The following is a 23,418-nucleotide window of genomic DNA, read 5'->3' on the forward strand; positions in this document are numbered from 1 at the left end:
TCACGCCATTAAACAAAGATATATGTGCTTTGCCGTGTTGCTGTAAAGAGTAAACACCTGGAAATACAACAATCCGATGAAAGTACTAGTTAGAAAATCATGAGGTAGGGTTTCTCGGTACTGACTTCGAAAGGGAGTTATGGCCTGTTGCTAAGGGGGTATGTATCAGGTCATCCGCTTGTAGAAAAGCTAATGCTAATACATGGTAGAGGTTCTGGAAGGTTACCTAGCAGCTTTGTTAGTCGTGGTGACCTCTGGGGAGAAGTGGGTGCAGGGAAGGGGACTTTGGTGTTCCTTTAACTTCATGGTCTCGGGACTGTTGAAAACCATTTTATTTTATTATTTTTTTAATAATATTTTTTTATTATATTATGTTAGTCACCATACGGTGCATCCCTAGTTTTGATATAAAGTTCCATGATTCATCACTTGTGTATAACACCCAGTGCACCATGCAATACGTGCCCTCCTTACTACCCATCACCAGCCTATCCCATTCCATTTTAGATCATATGTCTGTACCACTGCACGGATGCAGACTTCATGTAAAATCATTATTTCACAGCACGCTTCATTGTGGCCGTTTCCCTGGGTCTTTCTAAACCGTTTTGCTTTGTTGTAGTGGGGAGGGTGTGCTGGGGGAAGGGGAGGGGGAGGGGGCAGAGATGGGAGTTAGTTTAGGAGGAGCTGGAGCAAACCCTGAGGAATCCTGCCAAAATGGACTGGGGCAGACCCGGCCTGGAGCAATCAGGCAGTATTTATCTTTTCAACATTGTCAGATCCTTCTGCTAAATCAGGCTCTTTCTCTGGAGCTCCCTTCCCCTCCAACTGCCTGCTGCACATGGTAATTAACAGGGCTTTATTTTGGGCTTCGTCACCCCCTGCTTCCCGCTCAACCACCGCCGCCCCCGCCCCTTCCTTTGGTTGGGTTCGCTCATCTCAGAATAACCCAACGCGGCTCTTGATTGCACCGCGCTTGTGCCCCTGTGCAGGTCCCGGCCACTGGCCTGCCGGGCGTCCCGTCGGGAATGGGCTCAGCTCGGGAGTCTCGGCAAGACTTCTGAAGAGCTTTCCTTAAGAGCCACTTGGCTTGCTTTCTGGTTTTGATTGCACTCAGAGGGGAAGTGCAGTTCTGGTGGGGCCGGATCTGCTGCTTCTCAGACTTAAAATCCCCCAAGTATTCCAGAAGGACACTTCACATAAAACCAGCCTTCCATTTGGGTGCCCCAGCCCTGGCTACCTACACGATCAAGCTATTGCCAGGACGGGAGTGAGCTGTGCCCACGGGTGGTTTTGCAATCGAAGAGGCAGGCCACGTGGCCCAGGCACGCAAACTGGGGACACCCTCTTGAACTGCTGTCATGTTTCATGACACATGAGTTGAGGTAAAGCCGTGCCCGAGCTCTTATGCCACGTTGTAGTCATGGCTAAATTAAAGAACTTAACTTGGAGCAAATTTCAATAGACCTGAGTCAAAATTAACCTCGTCCTCCTTCCGTAAATAATGTTTTGTGGTCAGAGGCCACAAACATGTGGGAAATGTGCTTTGGGGCTGCAGGTTGCCAGCCCTAGCTGTGGAATCAAGTTTTTCAAGCAAGAACCAGAAGATCAGGTGCTCTTGCTGATGAACCAGGCCCTGATGTTGAGCAAGGGGTGAGGGAGGAGTGTGGCAGGAGGTGAGTCTTTCTGAAGCACGCCCGGAGTGTTTTTGTGAAGTTGTAGAGCTGAATGCACTCCAGCCTGTTTGAGCAGATTTGCTGATTTTCTTTTCTTTTCTTTTCTCTTTTTTTTTTTTTTTTTTGCCAGCTTTGGTGAATTTACCAGATTTTGAAACCAAGTACAAGTGGTAGTGGTAAAAATCCGCTGCAGCTGAATTATTAAACACAGGCCACGCCTCATGGCTGGGACCTTTCATCCATGAGCCCAGGGGCTCTTTCCCAGGCTGTCACTGACAATCTGGGGGACTCTGAGGGAGCTAGAAGCAGAAATGGTAACAGCTTGTAAGAAGAGAGACCTTCAGACCTAGGACCTCTCAAGCATGGTTCTTTCAGCCCAAGCATGGCAATGTGCAAAAATAAATTCTAAGATGCCCTCTGTCATCTTAGACCATGAATACTGTAACCTGTGTTAAGTTATCAAAGTTTCAGTATTTTTTCTAATGGGAAGTCGCTAGAGCACATACTCTTCAGCTGTGATCCCTTTGTCTCCCCAGGCCGGTTTGGAGGGGATGGGTAATGTGTTGGGATGAAGTGGGGTGTAGTTGTGACCAGTGAGAGGGGCAGCCTTCATGTGCCAAGTCCTTCCCTGCCCTCTGGGCCCCTGCTCGCTTCCGGAGGCCCCTCCAGGGTTCCCCTCGTGTCACCCTCTGGCTGTGCCCCCTGGCACTGGCTCCTCACCAGGCCTGGCTCTCCGCCTTGCTGAGTATCCTATTCCTAACATTTTTTTCTCCCTTCTTTCTACCCAATTAAACATCCATTTATTCCACATAGGCTCTGCTCAGCTAGAAGTTAAAGAGAAGCGGGTATTAGGAGAAAACCAGAGGAATTCAGTGAAGTGTGTGAATGATTTGGAAGAGGAACTTGCGAACCCAAATTCATCACAATTGGTGAAAATGAGGAAGAAGAGAGGTTTTTTGAGCAGGGAGGTCAGCTTGGCTAAGTGCTCTCTGTGGGGTTTCCAGACCATCCATGCACATTGTCACTGTGGTTTATGGTCTTTCCTGAATTAGGGTTGGAGCGGCCTTGCCCCCTTGGAGACGGTGCCAGAGCTTGGGATGCAGGGTCCCTGGGTGGAGGCCAAGGCACTGGAGGACCAGATGGCTTCTTGCCCCAGAGGATTCTGTGGGGCGCAGGGGCTGACTTGTGATAGGGGTGAACGCTGACATGAGCCGGCAGGCAGCATGGAGCACAGCCCTGAGTTGCACAAGAACGTGGGGTGTCTCTGCCATCTGATTGGTGTCGGGTAAGGCAGGGGCATTTGAGAAACCATCTCCCGTCTAGCTGGCAGATCCTGGGCTGATGTTGAAACACTGACTGCCCTTCATGCCACTCACTCCACCTGTTCCTCCGCCCTAGTTTTGAAAGGTTTTTTCCTTCTCTTCTTTCTCCTGCTTCCCATTGCCTCTGACTCTGCTTCCAGCCACTGAAAGCCTAGAGCGGGGCTATGCAAAACAGCCAGGAAGGGAAGCAAGCAGACGTCTGCACAGTTCATGCACCTTTTACTCCTTTGGCTCGCTCGGAACCTTCTCCCGGCTGTCTGGGCTTGTTACGTAAATGTCTCAGCAGAGACAGGCTGGGTTCTGGTCCTTGAGAGGAACGGGATCAGGCCCAGAGGTATCCAGGCCTGTGATCACCAAGTGTTCAAAAACACAGCATTTTATGGACACCTTAGTCCTCACCTTAACATTTTAATCCACGACACAGTATTTCTCCTTTTTACCTGTTTTATTTATTTTTATTTATTTTTAAAAAGATTTTATTTATTTATTTGGCAGAGAGAGAGAGAGAGTGCACACAAGTGGGGAGAGGGGAAGAAGGAGAAGAAGCAGGCTCCCTGGATGTGGGGCTCGATCCCAGGACCCTGGGATCATGACTTGAGCCGAAGGCAGACGCTTAACCAGCTGAGCCACCCAGGTGCCGCAATCTTTTTACCTGTTTTAAAGTGACATTTAATAGAAAACACCTTTGGGTACATAGAAACTAGAGAGAGTATATACTGAATGACATGTTTCAGAGGGATGATTTTCTGCTGAACTCCTGCATCCAAGAGTAGAGAGTAGTTGACATTGTTTTCCAAAATCATGGCAAATGTCCCTTTTGTAAGGACACCAGTCATACCGGATTAAGACCCACCCTAATAACTTCATTTTTAACTTGGTTATCTCTCTAAGGACACCATCTCCAAATAGTGTCACAGTGTGAGGTATTGGGGGTTGGGACACCAATATAGGGAATTTGGGGGTGTGTGCAATTCAACCCATAGTGGTAGGTAGACCATTGATAGGAGTATAAGTAGTTGTTTCTTTTGGTGGACAGATGTAGACCTTGTGAGCGTAGCAGTCCACGAGGGGCCTGCCCTCGGGGGCAGAAGGAAGACTGATGACAGATACATACAAAGTAGGTTGTGACGAGCACTTTGAAGAAAATAAGACAATCTGAGGGGACAGAAGGTGACTCCGGGCGGGGGAGTGGAGGCCTGAAGGAGTGAGGGAGTGAGCTTCCTGGCGGATATTCCAGGCGGAGGGAATGGTGGAGGCACGAAGGCTCCAGGCAGGAAGGAGCATGGTACATGCCAGGGACAGCGAGGCCTGTGTGGCCGCCACAGGGGAGGCAGGGAAGCGGCTCTGCAGTGTGGCCCTGGGAAGCCAGCAAGGACCAGAGCAGGGATGCCCACTGGCCCATAGGGGTGGGGGAAAGGCAGGGGGGAGAACTTTGAATTTTGTTCTAAGAGGAATGGGGAACACTTCCTAACTAAACAAGTAAAACATGCTTATTTGTTTGTCCCTGTGCAAGACTTGTTCCTTCCCACTGGCCCCTGTCATTCCCATTCTGGGACGAGCTTCCTTGGGAGTTCTGAGTAGGCCTGGCCTTAAATGTGGCGAGAGAATTTTCCATGAATCTCTTTTTCTTTCTTATTTTTTTTTTTTTTTAAGATTTTTATTTATGTGAGAGAGAGAAGAGCAGGAGCAGGGAGAGGGGCAGAAGGGGAGGGAGAGGGATGAGCAGACTTCCTGCTGAGCCGGGAGAAGGAAGCCCAACAACGTGGGGCTTGATCCCGGACCCTGGGATCATGACCTGAGCCGAAGGCAGATGCTTCACTGACTGAGCCCCCCAGGCGCCCTCCATGGATCTCTTGACGTCTGCACATGTTGTGAACGGAGGCCCTGCCTATCTTTTGTTCTGGATTGTCTTTTCAAGGGTGTTTACATAGCCCTGGAAGGTGTAGGTAATTCTCTCTCCAGAGCAAAGGGCAGGCACGCCTATTGTTCATTATAAAAGATTCAGGTTCCCTGGGTGCAGGGTACCTTTCCCATAATGCACTTGCTGCACATCTGACCGCTTTCCCATTACTACTTTGGAATTGGAGCTTAGAGCATGGCCATAAAAAGTACTGAACCGTGATTGCTAGGTCCTTTGTCTCTTCCCAGGAGTCTCGTGTTTTCTGCCATGTCTCATGCCACTCGTGAAACTGTGGCAGGAGAACTTGTTACTTTGTAAGGGAGTCAAATCTCAGATGCCTCACAATTCTTACACCCTTAGAATAGCTTCCGTGTTGGGATCATGACTGGGACCTTGACCTTGGGCCAATGCTTTGGCGTCTGTCTGTGGTTTTTCAACTTCTTTTTAAAATAAAGTCGAAACTCTTCCTGTCCCCCCTCCAATGAAATCTACCAGGAAACTGATAAAATTTATACTGCTCTGGTGGAAGATTTCCCATCTCCAACAGCCCCTGACCCTGCCCACATATCTTCGGAAAAGTCATTCAATATGATTTCAAAAATACTGTGTGAAACTACTAAAAAGCCCCTTTAAAACTCAAATCTGATATCTGAGAGCAATAATACATTAATTCTTATCAGAGACTGATTCCATACGTCTTAGCAAAAATTAATTTATGTGTCTTTAATATCATTAATAGGTCAGCACAAATGACCTTTTCAAAGGAATGGGATCCAGGATTAAGATTGCAGGATTTGGAGGGGGAGGTTGGGAGAGAGGGGCACTGCCGTGCTTGGCCCCAGGCATCAGGGCAAGACTGAATATTAGAGGAGAGAGTGCTGGAAACTAGGGGCACGGAGAGGATAGCAGGTGATAAATCTCATTGGACCTGCCCATCAGGACACTCACTCCACTGTTCCTCTGTGCTCATGTCAAAAGGTCTTTTATTCTTTACTTGGTCTTTACTTGGTTTCCTTGGTCCTTAGGATCCCTTTGAGGTGCCCCAGGAGCTTTGAGGGCAACCAGGCAGAGGGAGAGAGGCACCCTTACTTTCACATATGGTTCGTATTGGGGTTCTATGTGAGATATCATTTGGAAAAAAGACTCTCCTGCCACAATGAGTTTGTGAACTCACCTACTTCACTCTGTCACCCGGAGCTCTGGCAGGTGTTAAAAAGGAAAGGTTGTTAGAAAGAAAAGTGGGTGCTTATTTCATAGAGCATGGGGGGAAGTGTGGTGCTATAGAAAGGGTTGCTGGGTTCAAGCCCAACGCTAGTACTGGCTCCTGACTAATTGCTGATTTGCTGTGTGACCTTTGGCGGGCCACTCAACCTCTCTGGGCTTGCTTTTTTCATCTGATGGAGGGATGTATGGAGGACAGGATCTCAAAGTCCTCATATTTAAAGGCCTGTGAACTAGGGAGCAGTGATGTGGCTTTTAACCCAAGAAACATTAACTATTGGATCCCTGGGCACCTACGTTGTAAGGAGCTGGACTTCACTCATGTCCTTTGAGCGAGATACATGCGCTGTGCTTGGAACGGGACGTGGATAGTTCTGAGAATAAAACTGGTAGATTTGAATCCACCATGCCACCTTTTTTTCTACATTCCAGAAAAACTGTGGCTTGCAGGCCAAATCCAGGTTTGTTTGTTTTGTTTTTCCAAATCCAGTGTTTTTGGCATGCCGGACATGCTCATTTGTGTGCGCATTGTCTTTGGCTGCTTCAGTGCTGTACTGACAGAGCTGGTAGCGGGAGCAGAGACCTGACGTCTTGTAAACCCTTAAATATTTGCTCTCCGCCTTGAGGCCATCCACGCTTGGCCTTTGATTTGCCGCTGAGTAGACTTCACTGGAATGACTGCGTGGATTTTTCCTACCAAAAGGACACAAAACCAACTCCTTTGAGGAGGGCGTCCTGTGACTCCCCCCACCCCTGCCTCATGTTGTCATCCTTTGGAAGAAGAGGTCCTCTCTAGAAACCGAGGGACTCTTCTGAGCCTTTTTGTTTTTTGGGGGCAAAATATTTCTCATTTACTGATGATTTTTTTTTCTTTTGGAAACGACTACACAAATTATCTATGATGTGAGATTAGTCAAAAATTTAAAAAATACACTGTAATTTCCAAGCGTGTTGAATGTGCAGTGGACTCATGCCACAGCACGGTTTTCCCCTCCCATTCTGGGATTTCCAGCGCAAGGAGTCGTGGTAGGGGCTGTGTCTGAGTTAATAAAAGCCTGCCATGCTGATGAAGAACCAAGTGGATGCTGACCAGGCGAAGGTCTTGAAAACTGGAAATGGCTGCCGAATTCAGGATTCACGAGGCAGCCTCCTAATTGGCTTGGCAGGGTCATCAGTGTGTCTGTAATAGCCAGTAAAGCCCGGGATCATTATCAACAGAAGTGTTAACCAGCGAGTTTCCGGGCAATGACAGCACTGCTTCCGCCTAAGTGATTATTTTGCCTCGAGGCTGTGGCCTTACATCATGCTTGAGGCTTGGTCAGCGTAACCCCTGGACCCTCGAGTGGGAGAGCCAGTGCCTCTCGGGGCTCAGTGGAAGGTTGGAGGGGAGTAAGAGGTGGGCAGTGAATGAGATACTGGCATTGGAAGGACAAAAGTTTTATACGGCTTGGATTTAAATAACTCCTAGCTGTTGATGGAATGGTGTTGTCACTGACAGGTGACGCCAGCAGCAAGCATCTTTTGCCTCTTGTGAAAGGGTCAACATGACCTGCGTTGTGTTCACAGGGCTGTAATATACTGGACATGTGCTTGGTGCGACCGGGACATTGGTTCAGTGTGCAGCTCCATGTCTTTACAAGGATATCAATAACTTAGAGGAGGTCTAGAGAGGACAATGAAAATATGGAGAATTTAGAACGTAGGAGCCAAGTGATGGGGGAGGGGCGGAGGGAGCAAAACACAGATCATCAGATCAGAGTCACGTGGATCACAGATCTTCGCAGCCAGCATCCAGGTTTGCTAATTCTTCAAAGACACAGGCCATGGAGAGGCTCAGCTGAAGCAGGGAGCGGTCTGGGACCTTGAGATGTTGCCGTAGGACGCCCTTCCTCCACAGGCCAGCACCTCTGACTCAGAATACTAGATGAGTCTAAATGAAATTCACCGGGTCACCTCATGTCATGGAAAGCATTTGAATTGTGAAAGGCCTCCATTTGATACCCCTTCATTATTTTGTAGCATATGTGACATTCTCCAGGGAGCCATACCCCAAAGATGTTGCGTGTCTTGAGTCTAAGGAATGTGTTGGCCGGAGACATTGTGCTAAAGGCATTCTCTAGACAAGGTTTCTTCCTCCTAGCTGATGTTATTCGTCTAGTTACCAGAAGATTCGGTTATAAGGAAACTAGATCGGGTCACCTGCTAGGGTCACCAGTCTTCTCTTCTTTTTTCTTTTCTTTTCTTTTCTCTTTTCTTTTCTTTCCTTCCTTCCTTCCTTCCTTCCTTCCTTCCTTCCAAGATTTATTTATTTATTTGGGAGAGAGAGAAGGGGGTGGAATGGGGCAGAGGGAGAGGGAGAGAAGCAGACCCCCCGCTGAATGCAGAGCCCAATGTGAGGCTTGATTCCATGACCCTGAGATCATGACCTGAGCCGAAACCAAGAGTCAGATGCCCAACTGACTGAGCCACCCAGGCATCCCTTCTTTTCTTTTTCTTGGGGGGCTTACCCCTCCCCCAAACACACACACACACACACACGAATGAGTGAATGGGTCACAGGCCAGTTGCTTTAACTCCTTCCTCCTAGGGGGCAAAGATGAAAAAGCCTGACAAGATTCAGTGCCAGGTGGAAATAAACAAGCTGACAGCTTTCAAACACAGAAAGAACAATTATTAGTAGGGCTCCTGGTGATAAGGTATGCAGAAGAATAATTACAGAAAGTTACCACTCCATGGGTGCCTGGGTGGCTCTGTTGGTAAGCATCCAACTCTTGATCTCAGCTCAGGTCCTGAAATCAGGGTTGTGAGTTCAAGCCCCGTGTCAGGTTCCATGCTGGGCATGGAGCCTACTTAGGAAAAAAAAAAAAAAAGTTACCACCACAATAAGCAGTGTTGGGGTTGAAAAAAAATGAGATAGATCTGGGGGGTTGTTAGTTTAAAAAAGCAAATTATAACTTCTGATGTCTCTCTTCCCTTTCCCTCTCTCCCTGTGTTTCTACCTGGCTCCCTTGAATGCCTGCCATCCCCAGATAATCTCAACTATGCTGGGGCTCCTTCCTCACCACACCTAACCTTGTCCTTGCTCTGCCTGCTTGCTCTGTGTCCCCCTCCTCCTCTTTAAAGCTGGCAGAGATCCTGGAAAGCAGAGTAAATGCCCCACTGAGGCAACAGTGTTTTCAGCTAAATACTGAGAAACACACACACACACACACACACACACACACACACACACACACACACAGAGCAACTTGCAAATTTATCCACAGGGTTTTCAGTTTAACAGAATTAACTGAAGTCATATGAGCTGAGTAGGGTCTGTGAGTTGCCATCCAGAATGTAGGAAATAACTTCTAATCCTTCTTAGGTATTTTAAGTTTTTATTTTGATTATAAAAGAAGTACATAACCATGGTGGAGAATTTGGGAAGTATAGGAGAAAAAAAATCATCTATACAGAATTCTACCTTGAGATAAACATTAGTGTACTATTTTATTGCGTTTTTCTTCTGTTCTGTTGGAGAGATTGTGTGTATCTATAGTGTCTTTACACACATATGTAATTTATACTGTACACACATATACATATGTGCAATATATATATTATGTATATAATTGTCTCAAAAATATATATATTATAATAAGTAAATATTCTGCCTTAACACTGATGACTGTATCTTAGGTCTTTTTTCTTCACTTTTTTTGCATTTCCAATTTGTGCTTTAATGAGTATTGTTTGCATTCACATCTTTTGTATTTGACATTATTTCCTTAGGATAGAGTCTTGAAACTAGAATTCTTGGACTAAGTATTTTACCCATTTTTATATATTTTGAAACACACTGCCAAATAGTTTTCACTATTTGTGAAAAAAATAAAATGATGCCAGTTTATAACTCTCAATTGTAACGAAGGAGCCCCTTTCCTCACACCCCGCCCAGCCTCGGGCATTCTCATTGTCTGTTGTGACTCATAGATAATTTGGTTAGGTAGCAGCAGCAACAACGCAAAATTCGTTGTTTTCCTGAGAATTCTTTTTTTTTTAATGTTTTTTTATTATATTATGTTAGTCACCATACAGTACATCCCCGGTTTCCGATGTAAAGTTCGATGATTCGTTAGTTGCGTATAACACCCAGTGCACCATGCAATACGTGCCCTCCTTACTACCCATCACCAGAATTCTTGAAGAGTGGGTGTTATTTCCTAATTGATCCTTCTCTGACTTCCCTCTTGATGTCTCTTGTTCACAAGTGTGGTTTTTCTTTCTGTGTTAACTGCTTGCTGTTATTTGTATCAAACACTTTCCCCAGCATGTCGCTTACCTTTGTATTATTATTTTCTTTCCTTGCTATAGAGAAGTTTTGGGTTGGGGCGCCCGGGGGGTTCAGTTGGTTAAGCATCTGCCTTAGGCTCAGGTCAGGATTCTGGGGTCTTGGGGTGGAGCCCCGCATTAGGCTCCCTGCTCCGTGGGGAGCCTGCTTCTCCCTCCGTCCCTCCCCCTGCTTGTGCTCTCTCGCACCGGCACTCTCTCTCTCTCAATAAATAAATAAAACTTAAAAAAAAAAAAGAAAAGTTTTGTTTTTTTTTTTTTCAGTCAGATGATCCACTTTTCTGTTGTCTTGAATGTCTTTTAGAAGTAATAGGACATTTGCCTATCTGTAGGTATCAGTTACCTGAGATTATGGGTGTGAAAGCCCTCTTTTTTTTTTTTTTAAAGATTTTGTTTATTTATTTGACAGAGAGAGAGAGACAGCCAGTGAGAGAGGGAACACAAGCAGGGGGAGTGGGAGAGGAAGAAGCAGGTTCCCAGCGGAGCAGGGAGCCCGATGTGGGGCTTGATCCCAGGACCCTGGGATCACGACCTGAGCCGAAGGCAGACGCTTAACGACTGAGCCACGCAGGCGCCCCTGAAAGCCCTCTTCTAAACTGAAAGACACACTAGCAATAAAAGGAGCAGTGGCTCATTAACCCCCACAGTTTTGCCACATTTTCAAATCAAACATCGGGCATAGTATTATCTAGATCAGCACTGTCCACTAAAAATATGCCCCAGGCCACCCAAGTAATTTTAAATTTTCTACTAGCCACATTGAAAAAGTAAAAATAAAAAATTGAATTTCATAACCCAGTATGTTCAGGATATTATCATTTCAGCATATAATCACTATAAATCTCTTAATAGGCATTTTACATTTTACACTCTTTTTTCCCTTTGATACAAAGTCTTCAAAATCCTGTGTGTCTTTTACACTGAGAGCACTTCTCGATTCAGACCAGCCGCGTGTGGCTGCTGGCTTTGGAACTGGACAGCACAGGGCTGGGAGCTGAAGGATAGCTGGATCTTAGTTGTCTTCTAGACTCTGGATTCAGACAACACATCCTTAACTAAACTTGCCTCAGTACTTGGGAGCACCAGCCTTCCTCTCAGGTACATGCTTTAAAGTCATTGAATTGAATCGGTTATTTCTACTTTGCCAGACACTGAAGTTCCCCTTTCCTCTCCATGAACAGGAATGCAGTCTTACTATCCTTTGATTTTGGTGACAGCAACTTATTATCCTTCCCTGCAGTGACCAGAGCTGCAGAACTTTGAGCTGGTTCCAGCTGGTTGATTAGGAATAACAGTGTCACATGCAACCTCCAAGCCCCAGTTCTTCCCCCTGGCAGCGTTTGCCAAATCACATCCTGAGTCTGGCCCTTTTCCTAACTCTGAAGCCGAAAGTGGGCTGGAACCCCCCAAATTAGACAAAACTGAGTTGAAATCTCGTTGCTCGGAAGCCCCGTTCGTTCCATGGCCTTGCTGGCAGACTTTGGCTGCAGGAGCTGTGAGCTATCCTTTGGCTTAATCTGGTTAAAACCAGATAAAGAATTAGGTCAGGGGCCTCTGGCTGCAAAAGCAGTCTGTTTCCAGAACCCTGGCAGAGCTGGGGAATGAAAACAAACAAGGAGAGTTGGAAAGGCATTGCTTGGCATTTACGTCTGATTTGTTCTAGGTCAACATTCTAGCTTTAGTTCTAGGTCAAAACACATGAGCATTGCAAAGGGCCGGGGACTGCATCAGCAACCAGGGGGAGGCTGGGCCTCTCCAAGGTGCTCCAAGCAGGCACTCCAGGATGGTGTTAGGGATTTGACGCTCCCAGTCGTACATAGAGGCAAACTGCCTGAACTGCCAGACCTTTGAACAGTTTCACTTTGCTGCCTTTTAAGTCTCAGAGCGTCTGGGGGTCAGGCCTCAGGGCCTGGTGGTCAGCCCAGCAGTCTGGTCCTAGACCTGGGGGCATCATGAACCCCACTAGGCTTAGCTTTCCCTGGGATTTAGTAGAGGAGCAAGTGGATCGTTCTGGGAGGTCCATAGGGAGGAGGCCCAGATGCAGATCTGTAACCCAGAGGTTTGTTCTTATGTCACTGAAGAGGTGGGCTGATCGCACTTGGAGAGAGGGAACCACATCGGAGTCTGCTCTACCCCACCGAAAAGGCTCACTTCCATAGACCTTAGCCACCAACAGATGCCGCAGACAGATGAGCTGGCCAGGCGGAAGCCATAAAGCCAACCCCTGTTGGGAGCAGCTGGAGGGCCCTCCATGCCGTGAAGCCCCCAAGGACCAAGTGCCAGGTCCCTGGGCCCTCCTTGGCCACCACTCCTCACTCCCCCCTCGTCCAAGGCCCATCTCTCTGTTGTTTATCCTTGAGTACGCCGAGTTTCTCTGCTCTGTCATTTGAGCCTGTGCCATTTGGGCCGGGGGGGAGGCAGAGGGCTAATGAGCGGCCTGGCTGTCTAGGAACCGTGAAATACAATCCTGTCTTTCCCACTTACACACCGTATCTGACGGATGGAGAAAATAGGCTTTTATAGCCCTGAAAGAGGATGCCTCTCCTGGGTCCGTGGCCTTGACACTGTTCAGAACCAGCTGTGTTTAGAGAAAGCTCCTGTGCATAATGGACCGTGGGTTCCCTTCCTGGCCCGCCCCCGCCCGCCCCTTGCACTGGCATCTGCTTGCCTGGTCTCTCCTCCTGCTGCTGTGCAGTGAGCGTGTGTCAACCAGGGGTAGCTGGAGAACAGAGGAGGGGGCCTGTCCCCATTCTGGACCCGAGTGGCTGTGCTAGAAGCCGCTTTTGGAAGGTCTCTGCACGTTCTGTTCCATTTTCCTCTTTGTGTCCCAGTCTCCACACTGGGGATGGGGAAGGACGGCACAGTGGGCTGAATCCGGGCCTGAGTGGCAGCTTCGGACACCAGGAGGAGCATGGCTTATGGAGGCAGACGGACTTGCGTTTACATTTAGGTTCTCCTCCTAATAGCCGTGAGATCTCAGCTGCGTTATTTAAACTGTCAGAGCCTCACTTCACACGTCTCTAGAAAGCGCTCTATGAAACGATTGCACTGGATTTTTTTTTTTTTTTTTTGAGAATGCAACTTTAAGTGAGCACACTGGGTTTTATGCCTGGGATGGCACCTGCCACACAGGGCGGCCTCAATATCTCATTTTTTAAAGAGAAAAATGCAAAAAGAACTTTTGAAAGATCAAATGCTTGATCAGGCAAAGAGTGCAAGAGGTGACTGGGTTATTTTAATTTCACTGGGGAGGCTGGCAGGGAGTCTCACTGGTTCTGTAGGGTGGCCTGGGCAGCAGCCTTTCCATGTGGAGACAGCCAGAGGTAAGGGGCCAGTGCAGACCCTCCACGGAGGCGTGGGGTCAGGAGGAGATCGGGAGTGACCGACAGAGAAGTAGTGACGCAGGAGCTGTGGCGTTGGGGGGTCATCTGGGCAGATGGAGATGGGAAGGCCCAACGCAGAGCCTCGGGCAGGAAGAGGCAAAGGAAGAAGAAAGGGAGAGGGGGAGGGAGGTCAGCTGGGGGATGCCCTGGGAGGCAGCAGATCCCTAATCTCAGACCTATGCTGCTCACTCCGGGGGAGATACTGGACCTTTCTGTGCCAGACCATGTCAGGATGGTGGCTGGTGGAGGAGTCACTGTGTCCTGCACCCAGGGGGCTCTTCACAGAGGCGCCTTCCTTCTTCCCTTTCCCTCAGAAACATGGAGAGGCCTGTTAGAAGGGGATGGCGGTCAGGAATCCCTGCTTTAGGTAGGGCAAGGGCCTTCGGAAGGGACGTCGGGCCGCCCCTGACTGGTCGCCGGTGAGATGAGAAGGTGGGGAAGGCAACTTAGCACTTTCTGTGGGTAAGAGGTCTGAGGGGGCCAACTGTCAGGGACCGGTGAATGGGGGGGGGCAAGGAAGTGACAACAGCAGGCAGACGCTCCCCAGGGAAGCCACTGGGCAGCGATGGGAGGCCTGGAGGGTGGGCTAGAGCTTGAGGCAGCACAGGGTGGAGGGGCAGGGCATGGTGGCTGCTTGCATCAGTGAGTGACCCAGCTGTCCTTTTAAGAAGAATGAGCTAATTCCTTCCAAAATCCTTTCTCTTGGAGGTGGCATGTGAGGTCAAGCTTTTGGGTGTCTGTTGAAAGCTGCCCCCCCGCGAAGTCTGGCAGGAGGAAGGCCGGCGTGTGCGTGAGCGCACTCCTGGCTGTGGCTGTCCCGTGCGCTCCGGGGAGGACGGGGCTGGGCTTCTGCAGCAGGTGTCCTGGTACCGCTGTAATCTTGCTCCTGGTACCCCTGGAATCTTGCTCCTGGTACCCCTGGAATCTTGCACGCGTGGCAGAAGAGGGCTGCAGGCTCCCCGGGGACTCTTCCGAGGGAAGGGAGGTTAATGTGGCTGGCTTCCTTTCGGAATGAGAGGTGGGGCAGCCAGGGAGAGGAGCAGAGGAAGGACCTCTGGTAAGTCTAAGAAACCCAGGGGCTTTTTACTCAGTCTTGGAGCCTGCTGCATAGCTTCAGAAAATATGGGGGAGTTTCATGGCTCTCTGTTGCAGACAAGCACAGTTCAGGCCAAAACACTGACCTATTCTCCTTGGTCCTCAGAATTTCAGACCTTTGTGGGTTGGGCCACCCCTCACCACACACCACAAGGCGCCTCGGAGGGAATGGTGTCGCTCTCCTTACAGAGGATGTGGGGAGGAGGTGGACAGGAGGGAGCATGGGGACGAAAGGGTCGGGACAAATGGGAGGGGGTTGAGGTCCTTTCCACCTGCTTTGAAGTCCCCAAAGGAAGGACTGGAGCACACTTCCCAGCAAGCCAACCCTCGAGAAGGATGTTGCTGGGTTTGGTAGCGTTCTGGGCTAGAGCCTGGGAATACTTTTGTCTCTAGAAAAGTTCTCTCCCAAGACTTCAACTGTGTTTTCTTGGTTCCTCCTTGGGCACAGCTGCTGTGGCTTCAGGTTGGTTTCTTCTCTGATCAGCTTTTCTTCTGTGCTCTCCTTCCACTTCCTTTTCTCCCTTCCCACCTGCCGACCCATCTCCTCCCTTCCTGTTTTAGAAGGCAGTGTGGCCAGGAGCAAAGTGCCTCAGCCCTACGGCCACGTTGCCGGGATGTGAAGTCCCACGTCTCACTAGTGCACACTTGGGCAAGTTGTCTTGAGTGTGATAATAATAGCCATCTCCCAGAGTAACACCCATGATGGGAATTACCTGAGTAAATACATGAAAAGAGCTTAGAGCAGTGCCTGGGAAGAAGTAAGTGCTCTATACGTATTATCCCTATCTATCTATCTATCTATCTATCTACCTACCTATCTCCCTAGCTCTACTTTTTTGTACGTGCCTTGAGACCTTTTTGGATTTTGTCAGTTGATATAGGAAAAATACATGATGTTGAAAGAGCCTATAGACATTACATTTCTAGAAATTTAAAATTATATACAGTTGACCCATGAACAACATGGGTTTGAACTGTATGGATCCACTTATACAAGGATTTTTTTTTTTTTTGATACATACCATACAGTACTGTAAATGCATGGGCCCTATTTTCTTTTCCTTATTATTTTAATAATATTTTTTTCTCTGGCTTACTTTAAGAATACAGTATATACTACACATAATATGCAAAATAGATGTTAATCGACATAAATGTTTATGTTAATGGTAAGGCTTCCAGTCAACAGGAGGCTATTAGTAGTTCAGTTTTGAGGGAATCAAAAGTTATGCATGGATTTTTGACTGCGTGGGAGGTCGGCACCCCTAACTCCCAAGCTGTTCAAGGGTCAACGGTGGTATATTTCCTATAGAAATTATCCCTTCGAGGTCCAGTGATGAAGGGTTCATTATCTTACAAAGACTTCATTCTGAAAACAAAGTTCCTCCTTACGTTCCTTCTTGGGACTTTTCTACCTGTTAGTCTTAGCCCTATATTTTGAGTGTATATAGAGAAGAGAAAAGAAGGGGAATCTTTCTTTCACATAGCAACTGTTGAAGCTTGAAGGATGCCATCACGTCCTCCCAAAGCCCTCTGGTTTGCAGCTCGGTCAGCCAGGCTGCCACGACAGAGCTTCCAAGCCCCTCATCTTGTCTCAGTCGCTCTCCTGGCTGTACCACTGTTGGACAAGATGCCTGTTTAGGCCGCTTCCCCAGTGGTTCTGTGCAGAGTGCTGAGACGTCATGATTAATGCAGTATAATGTACATTAGTTTTGTGGGCTCCATTTCATGCCGTTGGGGCAGGCTCCACATGCTATTTATTTTGGGAAGCCCAGACCTGTGCTTGGCACAAAGCAGGTGCCTCGGAAATGCAGACCGAATGCCCCATTTTGGGTGGATTTGGAGCTTTTAGTTGATCAAACCCTAGACCTGTCTTTGACGTGAACTGCTGTGCGAGCAGCTGTCTGCATCGGGTACTCTGGCCGCGTCCACCGTTTCAACCTGACAGGAGGACAGATCTCCATTAATAAATGTCAGTGTAGAGATTTTATTTCATAGCCTTATGTGTTGCATATTTTCAACTCTTGGTTCTCTCCTGCCATATGTCGGCTACCTCTCCTACCTCTGTGGCCTCCAGTTTCTCAGAGTCAATGATACAAAGGCTGGCGAGCCCTCCACACTGAACCCTATCGTGCATTACTGAAAACCTTTCTCTAGACTGACATCAGTGGTTTTGAGTACCCATCAGTAGTTGCAAAACTACCCTCGTCCACATTATCCATCTCGCATTTTTCTGAGAGAAGCAAACATGAGAAGAATCTGTTAGCAGATATGCCCCCCACGTATTACATGTCTTTCTCTGACTTACCTGATATTTCCCACCACGTACAAAATGAAAGAAAACTAGAGATGCCGTCAATATGATTTTTCTATCCTTTAGAGAATCTCTCTTTGTCGTAAGTAAAAGGTAGCATGGGATGATATAAACTGGCAAAAATCTGAAAGAAAGAGATAACAGTTAACAGTGTTCAAAGGACTCACTTTACCAAGAAGCTGTCATTTTCAAGTAAAAATATTGGGGTCCCATTCACTGTGCCATTCCCTGATGTAGATGTTTAACTTTCATACAAGGCGATGTTGTTACAGCCAACGTGTCAGTGTTGAGTTGAAGTGGAAATTCCCAAAGGGAAATCTATGGTGCATGACACATGTGAGTCCTTAATCATTTTTGACAGTGATGCTAGAATGATGGGGAAGCAAACGGTCTTCAGGCATTTTTTAGTTTTAAGGCACATTTAGGAACATATTGTCATTTTTAGGGGACCATTTTCTATAAAACAAGTATATATACATTTTAAAAGATTTTTATTTTTTTCAAGATTTTATTTATTTGAGAGAGAGAGAGAGAGAGATAGCACGAGCGGGGGAAAGGGGCAGAGGGAGGGAGAGCGAAGGACAAGCAGAATCCCCACTGAGTGCAAAGCCCAACCAGGGGCTCAATCCCAGGACCCCTGAGATCATGACTTGAGCTGAAGTCAGACGCTTAACTGACTGAGCCATCCAGGTGCCCCTTTAAAGATTTTATTTTTAAGAAATCTCTATATCTAATATGGGGCTCAATCCCGGGATCAAGACTTGGCATGGTCTACCAACTGAGCCAACCAGGCGCCCCCAAATATATATGTGTATTATAATTTTGTGTCTGTCTACACCAGATGGTAAAAAAGTCAAGTTAAAGAAGGATCTGGAACTTTATATTCTGATACAGAATGATTGCTAAAATATATTAAGTGAAAAGTACAGGATATAGTATGCCACCATTTAGGGGAAAAAATGGAAGGGTACAGGAGAAGTTGATAGCATTCCTTATTTGTAGAAAGGACACTGATGGCGGGGGGACAGGGCCTTTATTTCTTTTTGGATTGTGGCTCATATGATTGTATTACCTAAGTTAAATAAGCCAACCATAAATGTGCTAGAAAAAGGAAGCTGTGTTGGGGTAGCCACAGTAACTAGTCATTCTTTTCTGTTTCCTTTTTTAAAATTAAGGGTATGTGGCCTTTGGAATTAGATTTGAATTCTGGCTTGACTGCTACTGGCAGCTGAACATGAGAGAAGTAACATAACTCGTGCAAAATTGGGGAAAGACTCTTCTTGCAGATCAAATACAATAAGGACCATTTCTTAAAGTTCAGTTTGTGATTGTCTGCTCTTGGGATATGGAATGAAGACGATGAAGCAGATGTAAGCCTGGGTATGAGCATCTTCTTCTGAAGGTGGTATTGGACCATCCAAGAAAGACAAAAACCAAGCGATTCTAATGCTTGGGTTTCACATGGTGAATAGGTTTTAACTCCAAGTTATTATGAATCGAAAGTCAACTTTGAACTGATCACTAGATCCAGCCAGAAAGATTCAACATGTGTTTGTAAGTAAGGGAATTGTGTGGTTAAGTCACTGGTAGCTGGACCCCTGTCCATCAGATCAATGAGATATAAGCCGCATCCTCGCTCCTGTTATAAGAGCAGTCTTGCCCGAGTGAGAAGCTCTGTTCTGATGAACAGAATTCAGGGGAGGCACCATAAAGCAATCCCTGGACACAGAAGAGGACTGCTGTTATATCTGGGTCATTGTCCGAGTCACTTCTGGGACAAAGAGATAGAGCCATTAATACTGCATTCTCTGTAAGTCATAACCTCGCCCAGCTAAATAGGTCTGTATGCTGAATGTTTTCCCCCAGGAGCAAGAGGTAGGAAAACATGAGACTAATATTTTGTGCGGTAGTTATAGTTTCTTTTTGTTTATGTACTCAGTGAGTGCACTTTGTAACATGAATCTTTCGGATGCAAGGACCAGAGAAAGAACTCCAGTTTTCTAAACCTAAGTGGAATTGTCTTGGATAACAGAGAGTTCCAGAAGTAGGACTGACTTCAGATGAGATAGGATCCTGAGGCCCAGATGTCGTTAGGCTCTTTGTCTCTCTGTGATTCTTTCACCTTTGTCCTCCTCTGAGAGTTGACTTCTTCCTTAGGCTGACTCTTCTCAGGGCGATGGAGCCGTTCCAGGTGGTTCTAGGTGGTTCCAGGTGGTTCTAGGTTTTTTACCCTCTCACTACATTGTCCAGGGGAAGGGAGAACGTCTCTCCTGGTCGCTCTCGAAAGCCTCACAGATTTAGCTGCGTCTCCTTTGCCGAGCGGGGTGCCTGCTACTGCCCCGGGAGGGTATGCTGACTGCTGTAAGTTATTGCATTTCAAACCTGGCAGCCCTTCAAAGGATTCTGATGTCATCAGCCTGGGAGATGGATCTTGTGTGTTGGTATTTTAAAAATGCTTCCTGGATAATTCAAAGTTGAGTGTAGTACTGAGGAATAAGGCAAGGAAAAGAAGATGGGAAAGCAAACTTTTCATTTTCATTTTAGACCCTTCTGTTCTTTTTGGGTTTTACTTCTATGTGAGTATATTATTTTTATAACTAAAAATAAGTTGATCGCTTTTGAAGTTGTTCCTACGAGTTTAAGATGACTTAAAATATATGTAGCCTCTTGTTAGAGTACATTTCTCTAAACGTATGTGATGTGTGCATCACCTTTTTTAGCAAGAAATGTGAAGTACTTTTTAACTGTCCCATTCATCCAGAGCCTCACAGTTATATAGTCCTTTGTTCTGTCTGTCTTCTTGTTGCCTCAGCCTTCTTATCTGTCTTCAATCTGGTGGGCCGGCAACCAGAGAGGACAAGCACCTTAAGAATCTGCTCTACGTGCCTTCGGTAACTCACTTTCAGTCACATGTCTTTCACTTGGACTCGGCCCCCGAGTATCTTATGCAATCAATTCTGCATGCTTCCTTCCTTTCTTTCTTTCTTTCTTTCTTTGAGAAGGGGGAGGGGCAGAGAGAGAAAGAAAATCTCAAGCAGACCATGCTGAGCGTGAAGCCTGATGTGGGGCTCCTTCTCACGACCCTGAGATCATGACCTGAGCCAAAATCAAGAATTGGATGCTTAACTGACTGAGCCACCCAGGCACCCCCTGCACTATTTCTTTTATTACACCTTTGCTAATTGACTTCTTGTTAAAATTTCAGGCCACTGTATCATGACGAGCACAACGTGTTACATTAGGTTTTAGCAGAAGACAAGCGAAAGATTATTTTAGAAAATAAGACTTCACCTTTTGATGTCAAGTGGGTTTGAATTTCAACTCACTTGTGAAGAGTATTTAATTGGTCTTTGTTGTTTTAAAAAAATGATTTACTTATTTTTGAGGGGGGAGGGGCAGAGGGAGAGGGAAAGAGAATGCCAAGTAGATTCCAGGCAGAGTACATAACCCGACGCGGGGCTCATCCCAGGACCCCGAGATCATGACCAAGAGCTGGACACTCAACCGACTGCACCCCCCCCCCACCTCTGGTCTTTGTGATTTTAAACGCATTTGTCTAAAAACAGAGTGTGACAGCTTAAAAATTGTAGGACAGCACAAGACTTTCTTTTCTCTAGTATCAGGAGAGGTGAGTTCGTTTGCTCTGTGGGTGAGATTTTGCACATCACGCTTCCTCATTTGTTACATTCAGCTTCTGTTCTTTGGGGACATGTGTTAAAGACAAATTCAAATTCCCCTCAGCATTTATTTTCTCAAAAGCCAATTCTTAGTTAAAGCCTTACCCTCTAAAACCTGGTTTTAGAGCTTTAAATTTTGCACAAAACCTCCAGATACTTTCATATGTGATTATCCATGACCATACTGTCGAAAGGAGACAGTAATAATTCGGATATATGGAGTGCGTGGTTTCCTTCCATTAATCTTAACAAGCACTTCCCATGCACCAGTCAGTGGATGCGTCATGCAGGGAGCTGGCCTTAGCAGGTTTTTCAATGTCATAGTGTCGCTTCTCCATCAAACCCTTTTATCAGAGTAACAGACACTGAAACAGAATGAATTTGTATGACATGCAGTGCTGGAATTTAGGAATAGCAGAAGAGCTGATAGGTGGGCAGCAAGAAGAGAAAAGTTAAAAAAAAAAATCTGAAGCTTGGATGACCCAGTGAGGCTGGGTCTCTGAAAGGATAGGCTTTGGCTGCATGGAGCTGAGGAAACAAGTTCCAGGGGCATCAGCGTAAGAAGCCGGGAAGGCGGCTCAGAGACCTTGAATCACAAGCTAATGAAGCCATCTAGTGGTTTGTTACATAATCTGAGGTTGTGCAAACGGGAGGCAACTCTGCGGATCTTTCGATTGTGTGGGTTTCTCTAATCACGTGTTTGTAAAAGCCTGATCACTTTCCACTTAAGGAGGACCCGCTTCATTGAGAATCAGTGCAACGCGGCTCTGTGCAGTATTTTATTTATTTACAATGTTCTTTTTCGCAAAAGGACTGAAGCCGCTCACATGAAAAGACAGCGAGAGAGCACAAGGCAGAAGATGAGAAAGAAAAAGCATAAATAAAGACATAAAAAGTAGCCTGAAATGTTGATCATTTAAAAATGCTTATGAAATCCGATCAATTTTCTGTGAAAGGACTCTGTATTTTCACTTAGTGGAAACTGATCAGTTATAAAATTCACAATGTCCAGAATGATGAAACAGTTTTCAGGAGAAGTAAAGCCCTACCTGATGCTGAGAGCTGAGCACTTTTTCTTCTGGAGGTCTTCCCAAATGAGGTGCTGCCCTCAGTCCTCATGATAGAGACCATCCCGAGTCTTGCAGGATTGTTTCTTAATCGTGTCTACCCTCGCTTGAGGAGAAAGTGCATCCAACACCCGTTTCAGGGCTTGCACGAACACATGTGATCGTCAGAATAAGCTATGGGGTCAGGAGTACTAGTGTCCCCGTACTGCACACGAGGCCATGAGACACAGTTATGAACTTGCTCAAAGCCAGGCTGTTAAGAAATAATGGAACGGGGACCCAGACCTGGGCAGTGTGGTTCCAGCAGCCATGTCCTTTTCCAAGATGCTGTACCCTGACTGGCCAATGTGGTTCAATAAGGCCCATCCGACGAGAACAACAATACTTGAGGCTTCCCCCAACTTACACACTCTGGAAGGGATTATATATATATATCATCGACTTCAACAGGATGCTAAAGATGAGGTCAGGGTGGCATATTTCCAAGATGACTCAGTTAACTTTTCTTTCTTCCAGGGCACAGTCTTTATCCCTGACCCCAGTTGCCACACCCTTGTGCCCACACATGGACACACATGCCTTTGGTCCAAATTAAAAAAAGAAGAAGAAGACCAGAAAAGAGTACTTAAATTCCCTACTTTCTGGCTTCTAAAAAGTGGCTGAAATCCTATGCCCTTTTAATGGCCTATCCTTAGATAGAAGATCTAAAATCCAGTCGTAACAAAACACCCTTTATTTTGCTGGCTTTTCTTTTTCAAAATGGTACCTATAAATATTTGTGAATGGCAGCTAAATTGATTTCTCTTAGGCAGTCACCGGAAGTTGATTAGCAACAAGCAAGGCCAACCTCGACAGGAACTATAGGGAAATGGTGTCATCATCGAAACATTTGCAGTCAGAGGAGTCAGAGCATCACACACTTGAGTCTTAAATTGAGCATACAGAACGAAGTTCTTTTAAGCTGTGCATTAGAATAGTTGTGGTGAATGTTTTTGCTGAAAGTAAAAGGTATACTCTATAAAATGTTCTGTATAGATAAGGCTCCTTAACAATAAAGGGCCATGAGATTTAAAAGAAACACTTAGCTTAATAAAGATTCCAGCGTTCCTAAAAGATTCAAGTTCTGTTTAGGGACCAATGTGATGGCCTGCTGCCCATAAGATTGAAGTTTTCAGAGTGATAGCTTTTTAATAGGCTCGCAGAACGCTTGAGAGATTCGCCCTATCATGGAACAGAAGTGAAAGAGAGCAATGCTGAGATATGGTGAAGAAAATGTTGGCTGGGAATCCAGAAGCTTGGGATTCCCAGGTCTACTTCACTCAGATAATAAAGGAAGAAATAAATTCTTTGTGTGTGCCGTTTTTCTCATGAACTTTGGAGTCAGACCTGGATTCCAATACCAATTCTGGTACCCAATAGCTGGATGGTGTTGGA

The 23,418-nt window shown here is 46.4% G+C and overlaps 1 protein-coding gene across 2 annotated transcripts in view; it reads left to right on the top strand.

Moving 5' to 3' along the window:
* Positions 1-23,418, top strand: part of MREG (melanoregulin) — a 55,513-nt gene that overhangs the window by 27,747 nt on the left and 4,348 nt on the right. The window lies entirely within an intron of this gene.

The sequence above is a fragment of the Ursus maritimus genome, unplaced genomic scaffold (assembly GCF_017311325.1).
Source record: "Ursus maritimus isolate PB19 unplaced genomic scaffold, ASM1731132v1 scaffold_1, whole genome shotgun sequence".
In the NCBI taxonomy this organism is placed as follows: Eukaryota; Metazoa; Chordata; class Mammalia; order Carnivora; family Ursidae; genus Ursus; species Ursus maritimus.